This window comes from Triturus cristatus, chromosome 1_1 (genome assembly GCF_964204655.1).
Source record: "Triturus cristatus chromosome 1_1, aTriCri1.1, whole genome shotgun sequence".
NCBI lineage: Eukaryota > Metazoa > Chordata > Amphibia > Caudata > Salamandridae > Triturus > Triturus cristatus.
This window is the reverse complement of record NC_140579.1, coordinates 1127809132-1127832911: the sequence shown is the minus strand read 5'-3', so window position 1 is coordinate 1127832911 and position 23780 is coordinate 1127809132. Positions and strand designations below refer to the sequence as shown.

The 23780-nt window shown below is 49.0% G+C and overlaps 1 protein-coding gene across 1 annotated transcript in view; it reads left to right on the top strand.

Moving 5' to 3' along the window:
• The window catches only part of DSTYK (dual serine/threonine and tyrosine protein kinase), a 665420-nt gene that overhangs the window by 109692 nt on the left and 531948 nt on the right, over positions 1–23780 (top strand). The window lies entirely within an intron of this gene.

Below are 23780 nucleotides of genomic sequence, written 5' to 3'. Positions count from 1 at the left end.
CTGTACCACTCTACTCTACTGCACTCTACACCCCTCCAGTCTAGGCCACACCAATCTACTCTGCAAAACTCCACTCTACGCCCCTGCGGAACAATTTCGAGCTTTGGGGAGCTAGCTAGTGGCCTGCAACAATTGGAACTTTACTGGCTCTGGTCCCGAAGGTTAAGAACTTGGGTGTCACCATTGATAGCAAGCTTTCTCTTGGAGCTCAAGTGTCTGGAATCACCTCAGCTTGCTTTGCGGTTCTGAAGTGGCGAAAGAAAATCCTCTGGCTAATTCCACCTGCAGCCCAAAGAACCGTATTGCAGGTCTTGTTGTTCTCCAGACTTGATTTTGGTAATGTACTGTATTTGGCGCGGACAAGACGACTGTCCGTGGTCTCCAGCTCATTCAAAATGCGGCGGCCCGCATGCTTTTTCGGTTGCCTTGTCACGCTTCTATTTCCCCACTGCTCATCAACTTCACTGGCTCAAGGTAAACAAACGTATTGAGTTCTAAGGCCCTCTGCTATATGTTTCGAGCTCATCATTGTTTGGCCCCTTTGTACATACAAAGCCTTGTCAAGCCTTACCTACCCACTCGCAAACTGAGCTCGGCCAGCCTTTCTCTTTTCTCAGTTCCTAGAGTGCGGTGGACCCGTATGGGAGGCCGCTCGTTCTCCTACCTTGGACCTAAATTGTGGAATTCCCTTCCGCTGGAACTCCGCATCTGTTGGTCTCTTAGCCTTTCATAAAAAGCTGAAGACCTTTCTTTATAGTCCGGTTTAATTCTTCGCCCTCCAACAAACTTAAACCTTGCTTGTCCTGCTTAGCCCCTGGAAACCCTGTTGGGTAGCTGTGCACTTTATAACTCTTTTAAATAAATGCGCTACTGCACTCTACACCCCTCCAGTCTAGGCCACACAACAATCTACTCTGCAAAACTCCACTCCACGCCACTGTACTCTGTCAATACACTTTACTCTGTAACACTCCTCTCTGTGCCCCTGCACCCTATGCCAATACAGTTTACTCTGTAACACTCCACTCTATGCCCCTGCACTGTACGCCATTCCACTGTACGCCACTCTAATCCACTCTGCACCACAGTACGCCACTCTACAGCACTTTACGCCATTGCACTCTATGCAAGTGCACTCTACCCTGCACCACTCTACGCCACTTAAGTCTATGCCAATGCACTCTACACAACTGCACTCTGCTCTGCATCACTATGCTCCCCGCCACTCTTTTACACTCTACACGACACCACGCTGCACTTTGCGCCGCTGAACTCCATGCCGCTGCACTTTGCGCCGCTGAACTCCATGCCGCTGCACCCTGCGCCGCTATACTGTATGCCACTCCACGGCACTCCACAAAACTCTCCTCTACGTCTCTTTTAGCCAATCTGTTCAGCAGCCACTCTGGTGCACAACATGGCTAAAACACATTGGCAAAGCCAACAGCTCGTGCATAGGTGAGACTTATTAGCTTTGCTAATGCATGTCTGAAGTAAGACTTTGGGACTTTTTCTAGTGTAGCAACCTTGTAGTTGCTTGTGCCAACCTACAGATATCCCAATATAGATTAAACTGAAGTGGATCAAAGTACTGACTGCTGATGGTTACTGCTGCAGTGAATTAAATCTACTGCGGTGTGCGTCATGTTGGACAGAAGTGTTGTTTTAAGCATTACCAATGTTTAAAAAATCATGCTGTAAGGATTAAACATTTTTTGTAGAGTTCACAATATGTAGCCTATAGGTTCTTTGCCAGTCTAAAGTGTGTACTTTATATTTACTGCACTTTTTCAGTGACTTGAGGCTAATTTTACTACATTTGTGCTGGTGTTTATCTTTATTGTGTAGATTAGTTATTCCACCAGGCTATTTAATTGAATGTTCACTGTCCTGTGTAAGGGTGATACTACTTAAAATTCTACTGCTTAATAAAATACGGACATTGATTTACGTATTGTATATTTATCAGACTCGGAGATCAGAGCCCATCGTGTTTGTCTGGAGTGTGACCTATCTGCTTTAAGTATATAGTGCAGTGTGGCCCATCTACCAGTATTTAATTTGTAACAAATAAAAACACTGGCGCCCGAAGCTCTGTTCAGAGGCCGGTGCAATTAAACATAGACGTGCAGAATACCAAGGCTGGTAGTCTTAAAACCATTTCCTGCCTCTTTAGTTTAATACGAGGCACTCCCTGTCCCTTTATCTCCAGGGCGGCTCCTCCGCTATGGCGGAGGAGCGTTGCCCCTCTGATTTCTTGCAGTGCGAGAAGCAAAAACATAAAATGGTAATAACTTTGAGGTTTTTTGGCGTGTGGGCGAGGTTGCTCTGCTTACGGAGCAATAGGGCAGGGGAGGAGTGGTTTGCCCACTCCTGAGTTCGCAATGACTGTTTGGTCGGCCATCTCGGGCCGCCCAAACCAGTCATGCGCACTACCCTGTTCTCAGCCTGCATGGAGAACATGCCCACCGCTACAGCCCCTGGCTGAGCGCTGTGTCCTGGCGCTCTGACCAATCACAACGCTCCATTGGAGGGTTGTGATTGGCTTAGGGGTGGGAGCCTGGCTGCCTGCTTCCTGTTCTGACCTGGAGTCGGACACAGGCGAGCAGGAAAGAAGACACGGGATCCGGAGGCGGTGGGGTAAGTTTTATTCCTCTTATTTTACGGCTTCACCGTTCATCCCACCCCCCCTGCACCTGCCCCCCCCCATCCACGAGCCGTGCCGGCTTCCCCTGTTTATCTCGCTCTTGCAGGTTCTGGTATTCTCCCTTTGAGACAAATTTACGGCTTTCTCTTCCTCCGTCTTTAGAAATCGTGTGCATTTCAATTACTTGCTCTCTGTAAATATCTGATCAGTAAAAATCCACGCCGGTCCCCAAAAATAAGTGCTGGTGTCCCGCCATCGGCAACCACCAGCTCAAATAAAGCACTGTCTTCTACCCATTCTGGCTTGGTCCTGACCGTTCCCAGGGGCATCTGAAATGGTGGTGCTTGTGATCAAAGCCAGCGATGATTTTAGTTTCTGAATTTAGCTCAAAATTAAGGGCTTGCTATTTGGTTTGTATTTTTCCCTTGGAGGCCTTACTGGCTCATCTAACTTGATGTAACTGAAAATTCTATATAAACAAGCGCCACCGTGTCCACTCTAATCGTCGATTATTACGGGACTTGCCCAACCTAGCATTACACTCCATGTTTGGTGCAGTGGGGATGGTTTACATGCGTGTATTCGGATGACTAAATTCCAAAACTATCCTTTATTTTTAATTTGCGGCAACCTGTTCTGTGGCGTGCCTTTCCGCTGTGCATGTGAACTTTCGAAGAACAAACACTGAGCCGTGGTGGTGAGCTCGGGATCTGATTTAAATTATGTGGCATTCAGGCGCTCTGTCTTAGAAAGCCTACGAATCTTGCTTCATCAGATACTATGTAAAGCCGGAAGTAAAAGGATACAACTTGTAAAATTTGTTCAACTTCTCGAACTTAATCTGCACTAAGGCACGTTTAGCCAAGAACTCTAAAACTACATCTGTGCTTGATCCCGACTGAAATTATCTGGCAGGAGTGCCTGTAACTTTCAGGTACAGAATTTGAACCCCTCGTCCGCCCCGTTCCAACTGTGGAAAGGTTGGAATCTCAAACCTGACTTTCAAGTAGGTTCTCTTAATGTTTATTGAGTGCAACTGTATCACAACGTGTTTTCGGACTCCTACCTTCATGTGAATACGGGGCCTTTATGCTGAAAGTAAGCCTGGGCGTAGTTCGTGGAGTTTCGCTACGCAGAACTCCACCAAGTAACAAAAAAACGTCTGCGGAGTTCCGCAAATGGCAGAGTGCAGTGCGAACTGCTGTTCGCACTGATCTTCCTGCCGCGCGGGTAGAAATTCTACCTGAGCGGCAGTTCGCGCTCGTCAGCTTACTGTTCACGAGTGGGGAGGAAACTCCGCTGCACTATGTGGAGCAGAGTTTTCTGCACTCCGCGAGCTGCTCTGAGTGCAGAAAGCTCCGCGAGCGGAGTAAACTACCCATGCCTAGCTGAAAGTAGCCTGACCTGGTAGCCCGTTCACTTTTCAGATATTCTACATGGAGCAGCTGCTCTGCATGGCTCTTGCCTCCTCTGCAGTTTAATAATTAGAGTGGTTGTGGTACTGTCCTTAGAAGCATTGATCAGCAGCTGTCGGTAAAAGCGAACGGAGGTCCGTAGGCTTCGCGCGCTGTTTGAAAACTAAACACCTGTGTTTTTAAACTTGAAATTTTACCTGTACCATTGCTGAATCTTATGTGGCTCACTTTGGCTAAATACTAAAGGAAATTTTTAATAACTGCACGAACGTACTGTTTTAGCGCTCTTTGCTCTGGCTATTACCTGTTACCGTAGTGTGGTGTGTGGCCTCTGCACCTCCCCGGTCCCCCGCAGCCATTAGCGGTCTGATTGATGTGGAGGGAGTACTGCTGAGGTCCGACCGGCGTTTCCCCACTTCCTGTTGCCACCCCACGGCCGCCATCTTGCTAGGGAGGCGGTATAGTCTTTTTCCCTCTCTCTGCGCCTGGACACACTATTTAGGAGGCCCATGGCGCAGGAGCGCAGCGGATACACGCAGTGGGCGCGCCAGCGGCGCAACAAAGGCAAGCCCGTCTGCGCCCGGACGCAGCCAGACGCCAGATTTGCTGGCAATTCGAAATCTGGGGTGCTTATTTACACCAGGGAACAGCTGATGTCTATTGGCCAGCAGGTCAGCCCTTGTGGACAGTATCAGAGGGACACAATGACTGGAGCTTTTTGCTGTTCCAAGTGTGGCTATACATCATGCCCCGCACTGCCTCCGACTCCCCCCAGACCCACTATGAAAATTCTTCATCGCAACGTTCGGTCCTTGGTCAAACTTTATATGGAGATCCATGACCTTATTGAGGATGAATCACCGGATGTGTTCTTCATAACTGAATCCTGGCTGACCGAGGCCATGGCAGCTGAACCTGGCCTCACTCTTCCTCCAGGGTTCAGTATCCTGACACTCAATAGAGAAACTAGAGGCGGGGGAATAGCTGTTATTTTCAAAAGCTGCTACCACTGCTCACTTGTTAAGGAGAGCATAACCGGGTGCGAATGCGCTTGCTTTACGATCTTTCAATGCCCACTCCCCCTTTTCTGGTCTTCTATCGCCCCCCCCCAGACCTACCTTGGAGTTCAAGTCGGCCATCATTGAGGCACTGACTGCTCCAAATTTCACCCTTGTGGGTGATCTCAATCTGTACTTCGATTCTCCTAACTACCCCGAAGTCAGCGGCTTGATTGCTGACTTGGATGCCAGTTGAGCCAGTTGGTAGTGGGCCCCACCCACTCTGCAGGGCATTTACTTGACCCGGTCTTCTCTAATATCCCTTCTCTCCTGGTCATGACACCCAGCCCTGTGTGTTGGTCCGACCACTTTTTAGTTACTATCTTCTTTCCGCTCTCTGAGCCTATTCCTAGACCCTACCCCAAAGCCACTCTTAGACGTTGCTGGCACAAACTTAAATTAAAGGATCTGCTCTCCACCCTTGCCTCTTCTTCCCCCACCTTAGACGCTGATCCTGAGCAAGCCTATAAATCATTCTGTGACTGGATATTACAGGCCTTGGACATTTTGATCCCTGCCAAATGGGCTACGGGTCGCTGCTCAAATTCCAACCCCTGGTATAATGACCCTTTGGCAGCCCTGCGCAGCATTTGCAAGAAGCTAGAACGGGTCTGGAGAAGGGCATATGACCTTCAGGCCAAAAGGACGTACCAGGATGCGATCAAACACTACCACAAGGCCATACATCGGGCCCGCTCAGCCTATCTCACTAATGAGATTAGGACTAGTAATAACCCAGCAAAAAGCATTTTCAAAATCCTCAACGATCTTAAAACCAGGAAGGATCCCTCCACTCCGTGGATCACGTCTGAGCAGCAATGCAATGACCTGGCCACCTTCTTTGTCCAGAAAGTTGAAGCTATCTATAAATCCTTCTCTACCTGCCCTCTGGACCCCATGGTCCCTGCAGATCCTCAACTCACCAATCCCCTGATAGCAATCCCCCCTATCTCCCAGGATGAGTTGCTCTCTCTAAGCAAAAAAGTCAAATCCGGCTCCCCTATAGACCCCATGAGACCGACCCAATTCAGGGATTCACTACCTGCTCTTATGACACCCCTACGTCCTATTATCAACGCCTCATTTTCCACTTCGGTGGTACCCCCATCATGGAAACCAGCGCGGGTGATTCCCCTACTTAAAAAGCCTACACTTGATCCCACCAGACCAGAACATTTTCGCTCCATATCCCTCCTGCCCTGGGTCGCTAAAATCGCAGAGGCCCACACTAATACTGTGCTCTCAGGCTATCTGAACAACACTGGCGCCCTAGATTGCTCCCAGAATGGCTTCCATCCCGGTCACAGTACCGAGACCGCACTTCTAGCAGTAAGTGAACATCTACGTACCATCCTGGATGAGGGTCAAACTGCTGCGCTCATATTGCTCGATCTTAGCGCCGCGTTTGACACGGTATCTCATCAGATCCCCCTGCGTCGGCTTGAAGAGGCGGGGGTGGTGGATCTGGCCTTAGAATGGTTCCGCTCCTTTCTTTCGGACAGATCATTTCAGGTGTCGGCCCCCCCTTCCTCTCACATGCCCATGCCATCAAACAGGGGGCTCCCCAGGGGTCGGCGTTAAGCCCCGTGCTGTTCAATCTTTACGTCCAACCTCTGGCGGCGGTGGCTAGAGATCATGGCTTGACCATGGTCTCGTACGCCGACGATACGCAGCTAGTCGTAGCCCTTTCCGATGAGCACTCTCAGGGAGCCGTGCAATTTCAGAGTGACCTTGCAGCAGTTGCGCGCTGGATGGCCGCGAACTGCCTTTAACTTAACGCCAGCAAATTTGAAGTGCTGCTGGTGGGGAGGAACAAGGGGCTCTGGAGTAAAAGCTGGAGGCCGGAGTCCCTGGGCCCTGCTCCTACTCCTAAATCGGCAGTAAAGAACCTTGGGATATGGTTTGACTCCACCCTTGGGCTCCGGGAACATACCAAAAAGACCGCTGGCACTTGCTTTGGTCTCCTTCAGGGCTTGAGGCCAATGCTGGGCTTCTTTGATCCCCCAACCTGACAGTTGATTGTCCAGGCAACCATCCTGTCTAGATTAGACTATGCCAACTCCCTCATGCTAGGCGCCAACAAGGCCAAAGTTGCCCGCCTCCTGCGAGTACAGAACGCTGCCGCCCGGGTCCTATTGAGGCTCCCCAGAACCAGCTCAGCTCCAGGAGCCTTGCGACGCCTACACTGGTTGCCCGTTCCCCAACGGATCCAATTCAAAGTACTTTGCCTGGCTTTTAAAATCTTAACTGTCCTCTCCCGAAATCCTCTCTAATCTGCTAGCCCCATATGTGCCCACGTGCCAGCTACGCTCTGCTGAGCAATTCCTTGCATCCATTCCCCGGGTGAAGCGTCTCAGAGCAGGGGGCCGGTCATTCCGACTTCTTGCTGCTAAACTCTGGAACTCCCTCCCTGTCCGCATCCGGCGGCTTGACTGCCTTCTATCATTCCGTATAGCCATTAAAACCTACCTTTTTCCCTACGGTCTAGCCCTAGCTTTTTACTGTCACTGCTGCAAGCGCCGGGACGCCTCTTCACTGAAGCAGCTGTGCGCTATTCAAAAATACCTAACATAACATCAATGCATGAGAGCTGTGTCTCATTCAACTGTAGAAGAATCTGTATTTTTAACCTCTGGCACTGTTTTTAATGTATAATGTAACATCCAAACTCATGTGCAAGTGGTCTCCTACAAACTGATATACTTCTGTCATCTTTTAATTCCCTAATTCTTCTGATTCAAAGTGTTCATGTTTTTGTTATTCTTTTGCATCAAGTTGCTGCTGCCCGTGTTTGCTTGAAGTCGAGCCCAGTGGTGTGTGTGTAGCTACTCTGCGCCTTGTGAATTATTAAAAGGTAGATGTATCCCTGCATGTGTGAGAAACTCACCCATTGGAATGTGTAGTACTCCAAGACTGTTTGCTCTCCTTACCTGTGTGCAGGTACCGCCTTTCTTTTTGTGGTTCGAAGTCGCCTGGATGTGGCCCATCTCCAGAATACAGCCATACAACGCTTGGATCTGACATTTAACGGCCATGTTTTCTTTTTTTATTCCACCCTTAGTGCTAGGGATTCTGTCACACTGCAGCTTGAAAGAATATTAAGACAGCAGTAACACTTACTGTAGCACACACATTGTTTCTGAAGCGCCATCAAGAGCTTGCTCCTCACTAAATGTAGCGGTAGATGTTTTGGCTGTTAAGTTCTCCATGTGGTTACGTCTTCTTTAGTTGAATCTGGGTCTAGAATCCAAGTAGCTTGCTTTGCCTTTCCAGGAACCACAATCCTGCCATTCAGTGTGAAAGGGGTGTGTGCTGTGGTGCTAACAGAGTGATGGAAGCAAGGGGCTGTAGTCCAGGAAGTCTCGAAGTGGCGCGTGGGGAGACCCTACCCATGCCCCAGAAACACTGAAGGTGGCAATTTCAGAGTCCTCCGATTTTAAGAGGGTATGTTGCCTATCTGGTTCTCGATCTGTTTCAAAGCAGAGCCACTCCTACATGCTGGATGGAACTGTTTGAGAGGGAAGTCTCGCAAACAGACTTATGTTTTTTTATTTTTAATATAAAGATCAGCTATTGGATGTCTTGCAGACCCCCTGCACTTTCCCACATGGGTGCTGGGTGGCTCTGTTTGCCTATGGGTATTTTTAGACCAGGCTCTCTGTAGGAGAGTAGGATCTGCTTCTTATAGTTACCCTCACTTTTTGCTGATGTTTCACAGTTTTTTTTTTACTTTAGTCTGGCTGGGGCCCTGCTAACCAGGACCCCAGCCTAGTTGCTTCCTCTCTAATTTGATTACCAGTACTTTAGGTACACTTCAGATTGAATTCTGGGGTACCCTTATAAGTCCCTAGTATATGGTATACTATGTACCCAGGGCATAGGTACCCCAGGGGCTGCAGCATGTATTATGCCACCGCGGCTTTCCCATAGAATAGTACGGGGCTTGCGGCTGTGTTCTCACACTGCACACGTCCCCCGTGGGTCTCCTTTGTCCCTACCTTGGATGGTTCCCAGCGATTCTACGTGTTCTAGGCACGGTGTCTAGTCAAGTTGTGGTTCTTATACCACTTACTTAATATATGGTTTGGTCGGCCCCTAGGGCCTATTGTATATTGTGCTATTTACTGTCGTTTTAGAACTGTATTATTGTGTATCTTGGACTCTAATCTCATAAAGAGCTTAGTAGTGAGTGTTTGGAAATAAATACATATATTTTATATATACCTTGTGTGGTTCTCCTTTCATTTAGTGATTCAAAAGGTTATAATCTGGTAAACCAAGCTGCTTTACACTCATTCAAGACTTAGCCTGAAGGCTGCGCTCCATAGCTACCACTAGGATAGCTTTCAATAAAGGTCGTCTTTAAACCTATCCTCAATAAGGGTTGCTTGGACTGGTGCAAAGTGCCCACTATAGTGGACAGCATATGCCAGGCCAACTTCTCACATTGGTGTGCAGCGGTTGGATTCATGCTTGCTATTGCTTTACCAGATAATCTCTTTGAGTGACTAACTGAAAACCACTATAGGTACATATGAATCAAGTCTAGAATAAAGTAAGTTCTACTGAACATGGAGTTGGGTTAGCAAAGGGACCAGCACACCCCTTTTCCCCCAACTCAAGAGAGTCTAGTAGCTCCCACTAGGTTAGGTAGGTGCAACACCTCACTACACTAGTATGTCTTCTAGGCCTGAAGCCAGTGGCTCCTTGACTTCCAAGTATGACATCTCACATTCGTGGAATTGAGAAACATGTGTACAGCTAGGAAATTGAAGACCGGGAGGAGTGCAAAGCCTCATGGAGGTATTGCTATTGCTGTTAGATGACCTCAGAAAGACCCCAGAGATAGGCAAGTTGGGTGGGGCAGCAGAAGAGGAAAGGCCAAGAGGTGACAACACCTATGACCAGGACTCTGAAGTTGACCAGGAGGATCAAGATGATTCTAACCTGGAAAATCCAATCCATCCTGAAGGTGAGGGAGAAGGCCTCAGTGGCCCTCTCTATACCCCACCAGGAAGGGTTGGTGGTGTGCCAAGATCTCCTTCTCTGGAGTCTAATCATTTGGGTGCATCTGGAGGGACCTCTGTCTCTCATCGGACCATTTTCCCCCAGAAGAGGGAGTCCTCTTATGAGAGAAAATGCAGACTGATCCCTCTTTATCCTAAGCTTAGCTTCCTCAAACTGGAACAGTTAGCATTGGACAGGGAATCCCTGGAGCTCCAGAGTGCTTCACATAGATGGGGGGCTAGAGCCCCATGGTGGCAGCAACAGTGTCCCTAGAGGTAGAGATCATACTCATGACCATAGGAACCTGAAGAAGAGTGTCCCTCCCTACCAGAGTGGGGTCGACATCCACAAATGGATAGTTGCACTGGAAAGGGCCTGTAAAGTACAGACGGTCCCTCAGGAGCAGTGGGCAGCAATCTTGTGGCTCTCCTTTGCGGACAAAGGTATAGACCAGCTCCTCACTGTTAGAGAAGAGGATGCAGACAATTACCAAGTCTTGAAGAGTGCACTGATAGATGGGTTTGGCCTAACCACTGAACAGTACAGGTTGAAGTTCAGAGATCACCAAAAGGCACAGACTCCAGACTGGGTTGACTTTGTAGATTGTGCTACTAAGGCCCTGGAGGGCTGGTTACTTGGCAGTAAAGTGTGTGATTTTAAAGGATTATACAATTTGATTATGAGGGAGCAGATCCTTAATTGTCAAAATCAGCTGTTGTATCAGTACCTGGTGAACTCTGATCTGACCTCTCCCCAATAAATGGGTCAGAAAGCAGGCAAATGGGTCAGAACCAGGGTGAGGCAGAACGTTCAGAACCAAGGTGGTGACTCCAAGAAGCAGGATTCCAAAAACTCTGATAAGGGTGGGGACGAGGACAAAGACCAGGGGTCTTCTCAAGGGCCCCAAAAATCTGCATCTGGTGGGGAGTCCCAATCTAACAAAGGAAAAGGCCAAAAGAAACCACGGTGTAAAATCTGTAAACAAAAAACCCATTGGACAAGTCATTGTACCAAGGACTCAACTCTAGCCACCATTGCCCCTAAGGCAACTGTTCTTCTTAGTTCAGCTCCAAGTGGTGTTACTCCGTGTAGTAGGGTTAACCCTGGGTTCTGAGGTGGACTCTGGCCTAGTCAGAGTTCCAACTCAGGCTGTACTGATCTGTGATGGAGGCATGGATACGCCCTCCTTTGTGAGTCCTAGTAATCTGGGCAAATACAGACAGCAGCCTTTAATCAATGGAAAAGAGGCTTTGGCATTCAGGGACACAGGAGCTAGTGTGCCATGGTGACAAAAGATCTTGTGGCTCCTGAGCAGATCATACTTGTTGAAATGTACCAAGTGACCAATGCTAGCAATGTCAGGACAGACCATTCCTTGGCAGCTGTGAATTTCTCTGGGGAAGGGTAACTGGCCTTAAAGTTGTGGTGAGTGCAGACCTCCCTGTTGAATGCTTGCTTGGCAATGATTTGGAAACTTCAGCTTGGGCTAAAGTGGAGCTCAGGACTCATGCAGAAATGTTGGGAATCCCTGCACATGTCTGTTGTGACCAGGTCACAGAAAAAAATGTCAAAAGCTGAACAGGCCCTGGATCCTGGAAGAATGGACCAGGCGCCGCTCAAGAAAAGGAGCATCAGGGGTAAGGCAGTGTCTTCCCCCCCCCCCTGGCTCAGGAAGCAGATCGGTCTCTTCAGGGAGATGATCTCAGGCCTTAAGAAGGAACTGTCCCAGATGAGCTTGAACCTGACCAGGTTGAGTTCTTGGGGACAGGGGGCCCTTCCAGGGCAGTTCTGAGCCAGGAGCAGCTGAGCTGCCCTTCTCTTGAACCCCTCAGAAAGCAAGCTGCTGATGAGGCTGCTGGGAATGCTAGTGGAACCCATAAGATATATTGGGATGATGGACTCCTGTCCTCAGAGAGTAGAGACCCCAAGCCTGGTGCCTCCAGAACGTTGGTTATACCTCAGAAGTTCAGGGGCTTCCTATTGACGCTAGCCCATGATATTCCCTTAGCAGGACACCTGGGCCAAAACAAGACTTGGGACAGACTTGTCCCTCACTTTCATTGGCCCCACGTGTCTGAAGACACCAAGGAGTTTTGTTGCTATTGTGTCACCTGTCAAGCCAGTGGTAAGGCAGGTGGTACAACAAAGGCCCCCCTGATACCACTACCTGTGGTGGGGGTTCCCTTTGAGAGGGTTGGGATTGACATAGTTGGTCCCATGGATCCTCCGACAGCATCTGGGCACAGATTTATACTGGTTGTGGTGGTGGTGGATCATGCCACCAGGTACCCAGAAGCCATTCCCCTTTGGACCACTACAGCTCTTGTGGTGGGAAGGGCCCTACTTGGAATCTTTTTCAGAGTGGTTTCCCTAAGGAGGTAGGATCAGACAGGAGTGCAAACTTCATGTCTAGTTACTTAACAGTAACAATGTGAAATGACTGTAGTAAATTACAAATTTACCACCCATTATATCGCCCACAATGCAATGGGTTAGTTGAAAGGTTCAACAAAACCCTAAAGGGCATGATTAAAGGTCTCCCAGAAAAGCTTAGGCGTAGATGGGACATACTTTTGCCCTGCCTTCTATTTGCCTACAGGGAAGTTCCACAGAAGGGGGTTGGTTACAGCCCATTTGAGCTTCAGTTAGGGGTCCATTGTGTCTGGGGAAGGAGGGATGGGAGTTGCCTCTCAAACCCCCTAAACAGGTTGTGGACTATGTACTTGGTCTCCGCTCCAGGATGGTTGAGTACATGAAGAAGGCAACTAAAAACCTTGAGGCTAGCCAGGAATTACAAAAGGCCTGGCATGACCAAAAGGTTGTGCTGACTGTTTACCAGCCAGGGCAGAAAGTATGGGTGTTGGAACCTGTGGCCCCAGCAGCCCTCCAAGATAAGTGGAGTGGCCCCCATACAATACTTTAGCAGAAAGGAGAGGTTACCTACCTGGTGGACCTAGGAACTCCCAGGAGCCCTCATAGGGTGTTCCATGTCAACAGGCTCAAGCCATATGTCGACAGGGCTGACATGGGCGTGCTCATGGCAACTGATGAGGGACAGGAGGAAGAGAGTAACCCACTCCCTGACCTGCTCTCTCAGAACCCTGAAGATGGATCAGTAGATGGTGTAGCCTAGGCAGGCAGCCTCACTGTCCAGCAACAAACTGACTGCAGAAAAGTTCTCAGCCAGTTTAGACCTATGTGTTCGAGGCATATGAGCTGCAGATTATACACTGTGCATAGATCGCCATCTGGTGTTGGGCCTGGATGTTTGCAGTTTGTTTTTCTTCTTGGACAATCTTTGGAAGTCACGAGTTCGGTGACTCCTCCTTCGGTCTGTACTGCGCATGGGCATCGGCTCCATCCTCAGATTGTTTTTTTCCGCCATCGGGCTCGGATGTAATACTTCGTGCTCCGGCTTCGAACCTTTCCAGTTCGACCTTTGACGAAAAATCCTGGTCCATCGAGATTCTTCAGACAAAATCATCATCTTTATCTCTCTCTTAGGCACTTCCTCGATTCCAGGCAGCGGCCTTTGGGCCTATCTCGACTCCGGTCTCGGCTGATGGAAAGGACTCCTTTTAAGAAGTGCCCAAAATGTGGGTCTAAATTTCCCCACACCGATCTACATCAGGTGTGCAACCTCTGCCTCTCTCCCGAACACGAGGCCCGAGACTGCCCCACCTGTAAGTCTTTTCGATCGAAAAAGACTATTCGGGATCGACGAGCTCGACGCACCATGGCGCACTCATCGACCTCTGCTCCACCCGACATCTTCGGAGAAGACATCGGAGCTTCGGGACAGCAGCACACCGAACAGGAAGACTACCTCGTCAGCGCTTCCGAGGCCGACGACTCCGACGTGGAGGACATCACACCGGCGCAGAGGGTCGTGTGTACTCTACCCCCTCCCACTCCCGCGCCCATACCGAAAGAGACTCCGGTTACACCTTCGCCTCCGGGCCTAGGCAAAACCAAACCTACCGCTTCCATCACCCCACCTTCGGGCCCGGTGAAGAGGTATCACAAGTCTCCCGGCGGCTGGGGCTCGAGCCAGCCTGCTAGCGGCGCCGAAAAACACCCTTCGGCACCGAAGAAAACCACGCCAAGCTCCGTTCCGAAGCCATCGGTGTCGAAACCTGGCCTCTCGGTGCCGACCAAATATAAATCCCTCGGCACCGACGCTTCCGTGCCGAAGCCGGCGTCGGCACCGAACAAAAAAATCGGAGGCCCCGAAAAAGCATGGCACAGATAAACCGAAGAAGCCGTCGGCCCCGAAAACATCGGCACCGACAGATGAATCGGTGCCGGAGGAGCTCTTCACACCTGATCCTCTACAAAAGACCTTAACAAAGGATCCAAAGACTGGCCATTTGACTTTGTCTTCAAAGAAAAGACATTTAGACAAGCCAGCTCCTCCTCCACCGCCAAAACGGAAGGACTCTGCCACATCTCCTTTCAGAGTGCCCTCCCCACCGCCTCCACCTCCTCCACCTCTCCCACCTCCGCCTTCTCCACCCTTGCCTCATCGCTCTCCAACCCCGTCTCCAGACCCTGATGACCAAGGGGATCCCTACTATGATCCAACAGATGCCCCACAGGACCCCACTCCTCCGGGCACACCAGACCCATGGGAGGATTATCATAATCCAGACGTCCCAGATGTGCCTCAGGATGATCTTTATCCATCCAGGCCATCTCCACCAGAGGACTCCCTGGGGTTCCACCACTTGTTACAACGGGCGGCACATTACCATGGGGTGGAGTTACACAGTGATCCAGTTGAGGAAGACTTCCTACTTGACACTTTTGACATAGCAGATAAATCCACTGCCATATTACCCATGCTTAAAGGGGTGACCAAACATGCGGCAGAGGTTTTCAAAGACCCCGTCAGGGCTAGGGTCTTAAACCCCAGAATAGAGAAGAAATATAAGGCCGCCCCCACTGACCCTGCCTATATTAAAGGACCTGCACCCCTAGACTCATTAGTGGTATCCACAGCTAGGAAGCGATCCAATTCTGTCATCGGGTGAGGCTCCACCATCTTAGATGCGTCAGGCAAACGCACTGCCTCGCAAGCTGCCAATATGTGGCGCATCGCCAACACGCAAGCGCTGCTGGCGCGGTACGACAGAGCGCACTATGATGAGCTGGAGGCTCTCATGCAACATCTCCCAGAGAAATATAAAAATAAGGCTCATGAACTGATACAAGAGGGAAAGATTATTACCAACACCTCTATTAAATGTGCCCTTGACGCAGCAGACACAGCTTCCAGGGCTATAAACACCAGTGTTCTGCTTCGCCGCCACGCCTGGCTCAGAATCTCAGGCTTTAAGCCGGAGGTCCAAGCATCTATATTGAACCACCCTTTTGACCAACAACACTTATTTGGCCCAAAAGTAGACGAAGCCCTAGAAAAAATGAAGAAGGATACAGATACGGCGAAGTCTATGGGAGCATTACAATCCCACACTCCTAGACGCTCCTTTCGCCTTTCCTCCTTTCGAGGCACTGGCAGGGGTTACTCTACCGATAACGCCTCCACGTCCTACACGTCCCCTCCTCAGACTACCTTCACAAAGGGCTATCAAAGAGTTGGATATAGAGGAAAAAATAATAAAGGCAGGGGCAAAACCAACACCGCCCGTTCTGCCACACCGCCCACACAATGACTTTTCCCCCGCTCCCCCCAGACCATTCCACTCCGGTCGGGGGCAGACTACAAGACTTTTTTCAAACCTGGGAGACCATAACATCAGACAAATGGGTGACCCAAATTATTCGGTCAGGGTACTGTCTCGAACTAACATCTACCCCCCCCAAATATTCCACCCAGGCACCGTGCAATGTCGCAAGAACATACCACACTGCTGAAACAAGAGGTAATCTCCCTCCTGCAAAAACAGGCTATAGAGCAGGTCCCCATCAATCAGCAAAATTTAGGGGTCTACTCTCTGTACTTTCTGATACCAAAGAGAGACGAGACCCTACGGCCCATTCTAGACCTCCGGCCTCTAAATGCATACATCCATTCAGACCATTTTCACATGGTAACTCTCCAACAAGTTCTCCCACTCCTCTGCCAGGACGACTTTCTCACTACACTGGACTTGAAAGACGCATACTTTCATATTCCAATACACCCTTCTCACAGAAAGTACCTCAGATTTGTGGTGGACGGTCAACATTATCAGTTCAAGGTTCTCCCCTTCGGGGTCACAACCGCACCAAGAGTGTTTACCAAATGCTTAGCAGTAGTGGCAGCACACCTCAGAAGACAACACATTCACGTCTTCCCTTACTTGGACGACTGACTAATAAATGCCGCGCCCTACAACCAGTGAGTGCAACATACAAACACTACCATCCAACTACTCCACCAGCTAGGCTTCACGGTGAACCACCAAAAGTCTCAGCTGATACCGTCTCACACAAAGCAATACCTCTGTGCCACTATAGACACCTCAAAAGCGATAGCCTATCCCAATTCAGCCAGCATCGCAAGCATACAAGCCTTGCGCCAAAGATTCATTCTTCAGCACTCTCTCCCAGCAAGAGTGTTTATGAAGGTAATAGGAATGATGGCATCTTGCATCTTCATAGTGCCTCATGCAAGACTTCACATGCGTCCACTCCAAGAGTGCCTAGCACGCCAGTGGAACCAGGCCCAGGGACAGCTGACGGATCTGGTGTTGGTGGACGGTCGCACCCATCGCTCTCTGCAGTGGTGGAACACCACAAACCTTTCCAAAGGGCGACCGTTCCTGGACCCGGTTCCTCAGGTGATTCTAACGACGGACGCATCGCTCTCCGGCTGGGGAGCGCACCTATTACACCTCACAGTGCAAGGTGTATGGACGCCACAACAAAGGTTACTCCACATCAACCATCTGGAGTTATTGCCGATCTTTCTAGCCTTGAAATCGTTTCAGAAACAAATCTCAGCCAAAGCAGTCCTCATTCGCACAGACAATATGACTGCAATGTACTATATTCAAAAACAGGGGGGGGACACACTCTCCCCAGCTCTCTCGGTTAGCACAGAGCATATGGAGATGGGCAATCCCACAAAAGATCTTTCTCCTGGCACAACACGTCCCAGGTATACAAAACACCATGGCAGATCTGCTCAGCAGACAAACGCAGCAAATGCACGAATGGGAACTGCATCCACAAGTTCTTCACCCATTCTTTCACAAGTGGGGGCATCCTCAGATAGACCTCTTCGCCACCCACGAAAACAAAAAATTGCCCAAGCTTCGCCGCCAGATACCCACACCCATTGTCCAAAGGCAATGCGATATGGATGAACTGGTCAGGCAAATTTGCATACGCCTTTCCACCTCTCCCGCTAATTCCATTAGTGGTAAGGAAGCTACAACAGCACTCCTTCACACTCATTCTGGTAGCTCCAACATGGGCCAGGCAGCCGTGGTACACCACACTACTACAGCTCAGTGGTACCACACCAAAAACTGCACCTGTCCCCATGCCTCCTAACCCAGAACCATGGAGAAATCGGGCACCCGGACCCAGCTCAGCTCAACCTTGCGATCTGGCTCCTGAAATCTTAGAATTTGGATACCTTAACCTTCCCCCTGATTGCATGAACATTATCAGGGAAGCCAGACGACCTACCACTCGAGCATGCTATGCCGCAAAGTGGAAGAGATTTGTTGTTTACTGCCGTAACAATACACTCAATCCTTTAAATGTATCCATACAGCACATCATATGCTACCTGCTCCATCTTCAAAGGTGTAACCTGACATATTCATCCATCCGTCTACACCTAGCAGCAATTGCTGCTTACCTGCAAAACAGACAGCATTTATCACTTTTTAGAGTGCCTGCTATTAAAGCCTTCATGGAAGGCCTTAAAAGAGTAATTCCGCCCAGGGCACCACCCTCACCTGTGTGGAATCTAAATGTAGTTCTTACAAGGCTAATGGGTCCGCCTTTCGAACCAATGCATAAATGCGAGCTACAATTCCTTACTTGGAAGACAGCTTTCCTCGTAGTATCACTTCCCTTAGAAGGGTTAGTGAAATACAAGCGTTCACTATACAAGAACCCTTTCTACAAATACATCACAGCAAGGTGATACTTCGCACAAATCCAAAATTTCTGCCCAAGGTCATTTCCCCCTTCCATCTCAATCAATCGGTGGAATTACCGTTTTTTTTCTCGCAACCTCAATCTGTTGCGGAAAGGGCTCTACATACACTTGATGTGAAAAGGGCTTTACTTTACTACATACAAAGAACGCAACCTTTCAGAAAGACTAAACAGTTGTTTGTCTCCTTCTCTCCACCGCATAAAGGCAACCCCATCTCAAAATCAGGGATAGCTAGGTGGATTGTAAAGTGCATACAAATTTGCTATCACAAAGCGAAAAGAACATTATCTGTTCCACCTAAAGCCCACTCTACAAGAAAGATAGGGGCTTCTATGGCTTTTCTAGGGAACATACCCTTAAATGACATCTGCAAAGCAGCCACATGGTCAACACCGCACACCTTCACAAAACATTACTGTGTAGACGTGCACTCCAAACAACAAGCTAGTGTGGGCCAGGCTGTACTAAAGACACTATTTCAAACCGCTGCAACGGATACCGGTGGTCGCCGCTAGGGCTGGGTTCTGCTATATAATCTATGCACAGTGTATAATCTGCAGCTCATATGCCTAAAACGGAATATGCTACTTACCAGTATGCATCTGTTCTTGGCATGTAGAGCTGCAGATCTATACACGCCCACCCGGCTACCTGTATCCGTTCTAGTCTATCTTATTTAGATATAACACACATGGGTTTCTTTACTATTATCACTACGCTCCATCTTTTCCCTGCTGGCGAAAAACAATCTGAGGATTGAACCGAAGCCCATGCGCAGTACGGACCGAAGGAGGAGTCACCGAACTCGTGACTTCCAAAGATTGTCCAAGAAGAAAAACAAACTGCAAACATCCGGGCCCAACACCAGATGGCGATCTATGCACAGTGTATAGATCTGCAGCTCTCCATGCCAAGAACAGATGCATACTGGTAAGTAGCATATTCCTTTCACTGACTCCAAGTCAGACTACCTGGTGCACTCATGAAGTGGACACTGGGGACAGTCTGCCTGTTAACAATAAGATTTACCGGCAACCTGATCATGTTGGGGACTGTATCAGGGCTGAAGTCCCGAAGATGTTGGAACTGGGAGTCATTGAACCTTCAGATAGCCCTTGGGCTAGTCCAGTAGTCTTAGTGCCCAAACCTCACACCAAAGATGGCAAGAGAAATGAGGTTTTGTGTAGACTACAGGGGTCTCCATGCAGTCACTAGGACTGATGCCCATCCAATACCAAGGGCAGATAAGCTTATAGACACTTTGGCCTCAGCCAAGTTTCTAAGCACATTGGACCTGTCAGCTGGCTACTGGCAGATCAGACTAGCTGATGCCAAAATCATCAAAAATGAAGCCAAAGACAGCATTTTCTACCCCTAGTGGGCATTACCAATTTGTGGTGATACCCTTTGGTTTGAAAAATGCACCTGCCACTTTCCAAAGGTTGGTGAATAAAGTCCTTACAGGCCAGGAAGCCTATAGTGCAGCATATCTAGATGATATTGCTGTCTTTAGTTCCACCTGGGAGGGTCACCTGGTCCACCTGAGGAATGTTTTGGAGGCCCTGCAAACAGCAGTCCTAACTATCAAGGCCACTAAGTGCCAGATAGGGCAGAGTCAGGTTATATACCTGCGCCAACTTGTGGGTGGAGGCCAGGTTTAACCATTACAGAGCAAAATCCAGACCATAATGGACTGGGTTGCTCCAACCACCCAGACTCGGGTCAGAGCTTTCTTGGGCCTTACTGGGTACTATAGAAGATTTGTCAAAGGTTATGGATCCATAGTGACTCCCTTGAACGACCTAACTTCTAAGAAAATGCCCAAGAAAGTTCAGTGGACAGTCAGCTGTCAAAAGGCATTTGATGACCTAAAGCAGGCCATGTGCCCTGCTCCCATTCTGCAAAGTCCTAACTACTCCAAATAATTCATTGTTCAAACAGATGCATCTGAGTTGGGGCTGTGTTATCACAATTGAATGATGGTCAAGATAAGCCAGTAGCTTTTATTAGCAGAAGGCTGCCCCCAGAGAGAAACGTTGGGCAGCCATTGAGAGGGAGGCCTTTGCTGTGGTTTGGGCTCTGAAGAAGTTGAGGCCATACTTGTTTGGCACTCACTTCATTGTTCAGGCAGACCTTAAGCCCCTCCTATGGCTCAAACAGATAAAGGGTGAACACCCCAAACTTTTGAAGTGGTCCATTTCCCTACAGGGGATGGACTATACAGTGGAACATCAACCTGGGTGTAACCATGCCAATGCAGATGGACTTTCCAGATACTTCCACTTAGAACATGAAGACTCAACTGGTCATGGTTAGTTTAATGTCCTTACTTTTGGGGGGAGGTTGTGTAGGAGAATAGGATCTGCTTCTGATAGTTACCCCCACTTTTTGCTGATGTTTCACTGTTTTTCGACTTTAGTCTGGCTGGGGCCCTGCTAACCAGGACCCCAGCCTAGGTGCTTCCTCTCTAAATTGATTATCAGTGCTTTAGGTACACTCCAGATTGAATTCTGGGGTACCCTTATAAGTCCCTAGTATATGGTATACTATGTACCCAGGGCATAGGTACCCCAGAGGCCTACCAGGGGCTGCAACATGTATTATGCCACCCCTGGGAAGCCTTCCAAAATGACACCACAGGACTGCTCCTGCAGCCTGGGTAAGGTGGTGCATGCACCCCTTACTGAGATATAGGTTCACTATATCTCTCCATGTCACTGCACATATAAACCTATCAGTCACTCCTATGGTAGGATTTACTAATCCTGAAAGCAGGGTGCTGGGTTTTATGTGAGAGGGTGCCCATGCATGACCAGAGCCTCTCTGCAGCCTTCGGAACCTTTATTCTGGGGTTGTTTGTGATGCAGCCAAACCATATACTCTTAAGTGCATTATAACCAAACAGTAAATGCTAACTGTCAAACACCTTGGAATCATACTCTCACACCAGTAACTGGTGTGAGTATGATCCCACCCTTCTAGACGGAGAGACATGACAGCACCGGTATACCCGGTACCAGCTAACAGAGCCCTGGCATCACAAAATGGATGCTGCCAGCCACAGACACGAATCTGCCCTCCTGCTGCTGGACGAAACTCCGGCAGGGGAGGCCTGGACAATAGGTTTCCTGTCACAGGAGGTGTCACCACTTCCCAGACAGGCTTTAGTGTATTGGGGCTGGCTGGGTGCACTCCAAGAGTGCTTTGAAGTCTGCACTGGGGGCACATTTGGTGTCCCTGTGCATAGTCCAGCTCAAACCGGTTGCAGGGGCTACAAGCCCCTGCTCTGGCGTGAAACTGGACAAAGGAAATGGGTGTAGCCACCCCTCTTACCTGACCCTCCCATAGGTGGGTCCCTAGAGTTTGTCCCACCCCATCCTTGGGTATAAAATAGGAACGCCTGGCAACAGGACTTTAGATTACATCTGGACGAAACTCTGATACTGAATCCTGGAACTTCGACGATCTACATTGAACTAGATGACTGAAGAATCTCCCTTGGCGTAAAGGAGTTACTCCTCTGCAAGGCAGGCACCAACGGCGCATCTGTCCGGTTTGCATCTCCGAAGCTCCCGCCGGACTCCAAAGAATTTTGCAACAGAGGAGGTGGGTTTCCGTGGTCTTAGAGGTCGATCAGTGCCCACAGCAAGTCTGAGGCTCGTATCCCTCGTGGCGACCGTGCAACCCGAATCCCTGGACACCGCGACCATTTGCAGAAGCATCAGCTTTCCAACGACTCCTGCAGCTAAGCTTTGGGTTGCTTGTAGCCCTGACCCCGAGCAGCATTTGCACTGCAGATTGCCCACCTACACTCCACGAGTGTTCTGTGAGCTGGCCCTTTGTGCTTTCTCTCGAGGTCTCTTCGCGATCCCTGGTCCGTCGACTGGTGGGTCCCTGTGAAGGCAACTTTAACTTTAATTGGGTTTACCTGGTAGCTCCAGACGTGCCCTGACTCTCCATCGCTTGGGAAGTCCCCAGGACCTTGCTGGTCTGCACCGAAGCATCTTTTCTCGTTCTGTGTGGGTTGCTGTTGCCAAGGCTTGTTGGGTCCAATCCGGGCACGGGCACCGACACCGCAGCACTCTACATCCTTCGTGGGACAGCTCGAATCCAGCTCCTGGTCGTCGTCGACTCCTCCTGGTCCTCGTGGCTGCAGAGTCCAGCTTCACCTCTTCGCACCTGAAACACCCGACATCAGTGGGCATTCGTCTATCGTGCCACTGGTCACTGGCAAGGGACCCAGTCTCTGTCCCCTCTTTAAGGTTCTTCTGTACTTCGATCCAGGCTTGGATCACATCGGACACTTTTCTCCTTCCCGGCAGCGGCACTTTGCGGCAGGTTGCCATTGAAATCAACGACGATTCCAGACACAATTTGACACCTATGCACCCAGCTTCCCTGGGTGAGGTAACTTGAGTACTCCGGTGCTCTTGTGGTTGCTGGCCCTAGAACCCCCCAAGTCTAAAAGTTTGAAAGTCCTCTCCTAAGTGTCCTTATCTTCTAAAATTCCAACCGTGACTTTCCCATAGAATAGTACGGGGCCCACGGCTGTGTTCTCACACTGCACATGTTCCCCAATGGGTCTCCTGTGTCACTACCTTGGGTGGTTCCTTGGGATCCCAGTGATTCTACGTGCTCTAGGCACTGTGTCTAGTCAAGTCGTGGTTCTAATACCACTTTCTTAATATATGGTTTGGTCCACCCCTTGGGCCCATTGTATATTGTGCTATTTACTGTCGTTTTAGAACTGTATTATTGTGTATCTTGGACTCTAATCTCTTAAAGAGATTAGTAGTGAGTGTTTAGAAATAAATACATATATTTTATATATACATTGTGTGGTTCTCCTTTCAATTAGTGATTCAAGAGGTTATAATCTGGTAAACCAAGCTGCTTTACACTCATTCAAGACTTAGCCTGAAGGCTGCTCTCCAATTACCACTAGGATAGCTTTCAATAAAGGTTGTCTTTAAACCTATCATCAATAAAGGTTGTATGGACTGATGCAAGGTGCCAACTATAACTAGTGGACAGCATATGCCAGGCCAACTTCTCACACTCAACACTAATTTACAGGGATATCTGGAAAAGTACAGACGGGACTGCCAGGCTCCTCGTCACAGTGGAATTTGCTGGAATAGGGTGGGCAGCTATTTTCCAATCTAATTACACTTGTCATTGGCTTTTGTGGACAGCGAGTCCTCAGTCTTTGCATCATGATGTGAAGACAGAGCAAGCCTTTTGATGCAGATGTCGATGCAGGGGCAGCATTTAGAAAACATCTGAAGCAAAGATTGCAGGCAGATTGGTCATGACGTAAGATTTCATCTTTTAACAAATGCCCCAACTTCCTAGTTTAAATTTGAACTGTTTTTTTTTTTTAAATCATTTTATCTAAGTTTCTGATAGTGCCAGGCTGAGATTGTGGCAGCAGAAATGTTATTTTTTATCAGGCTAGTTGTACAGCCTAGACTGTTGGGTCTGCCTTTCTGTTGTATGCTGCCATTATATTAGTAGTATTATATTGGGAG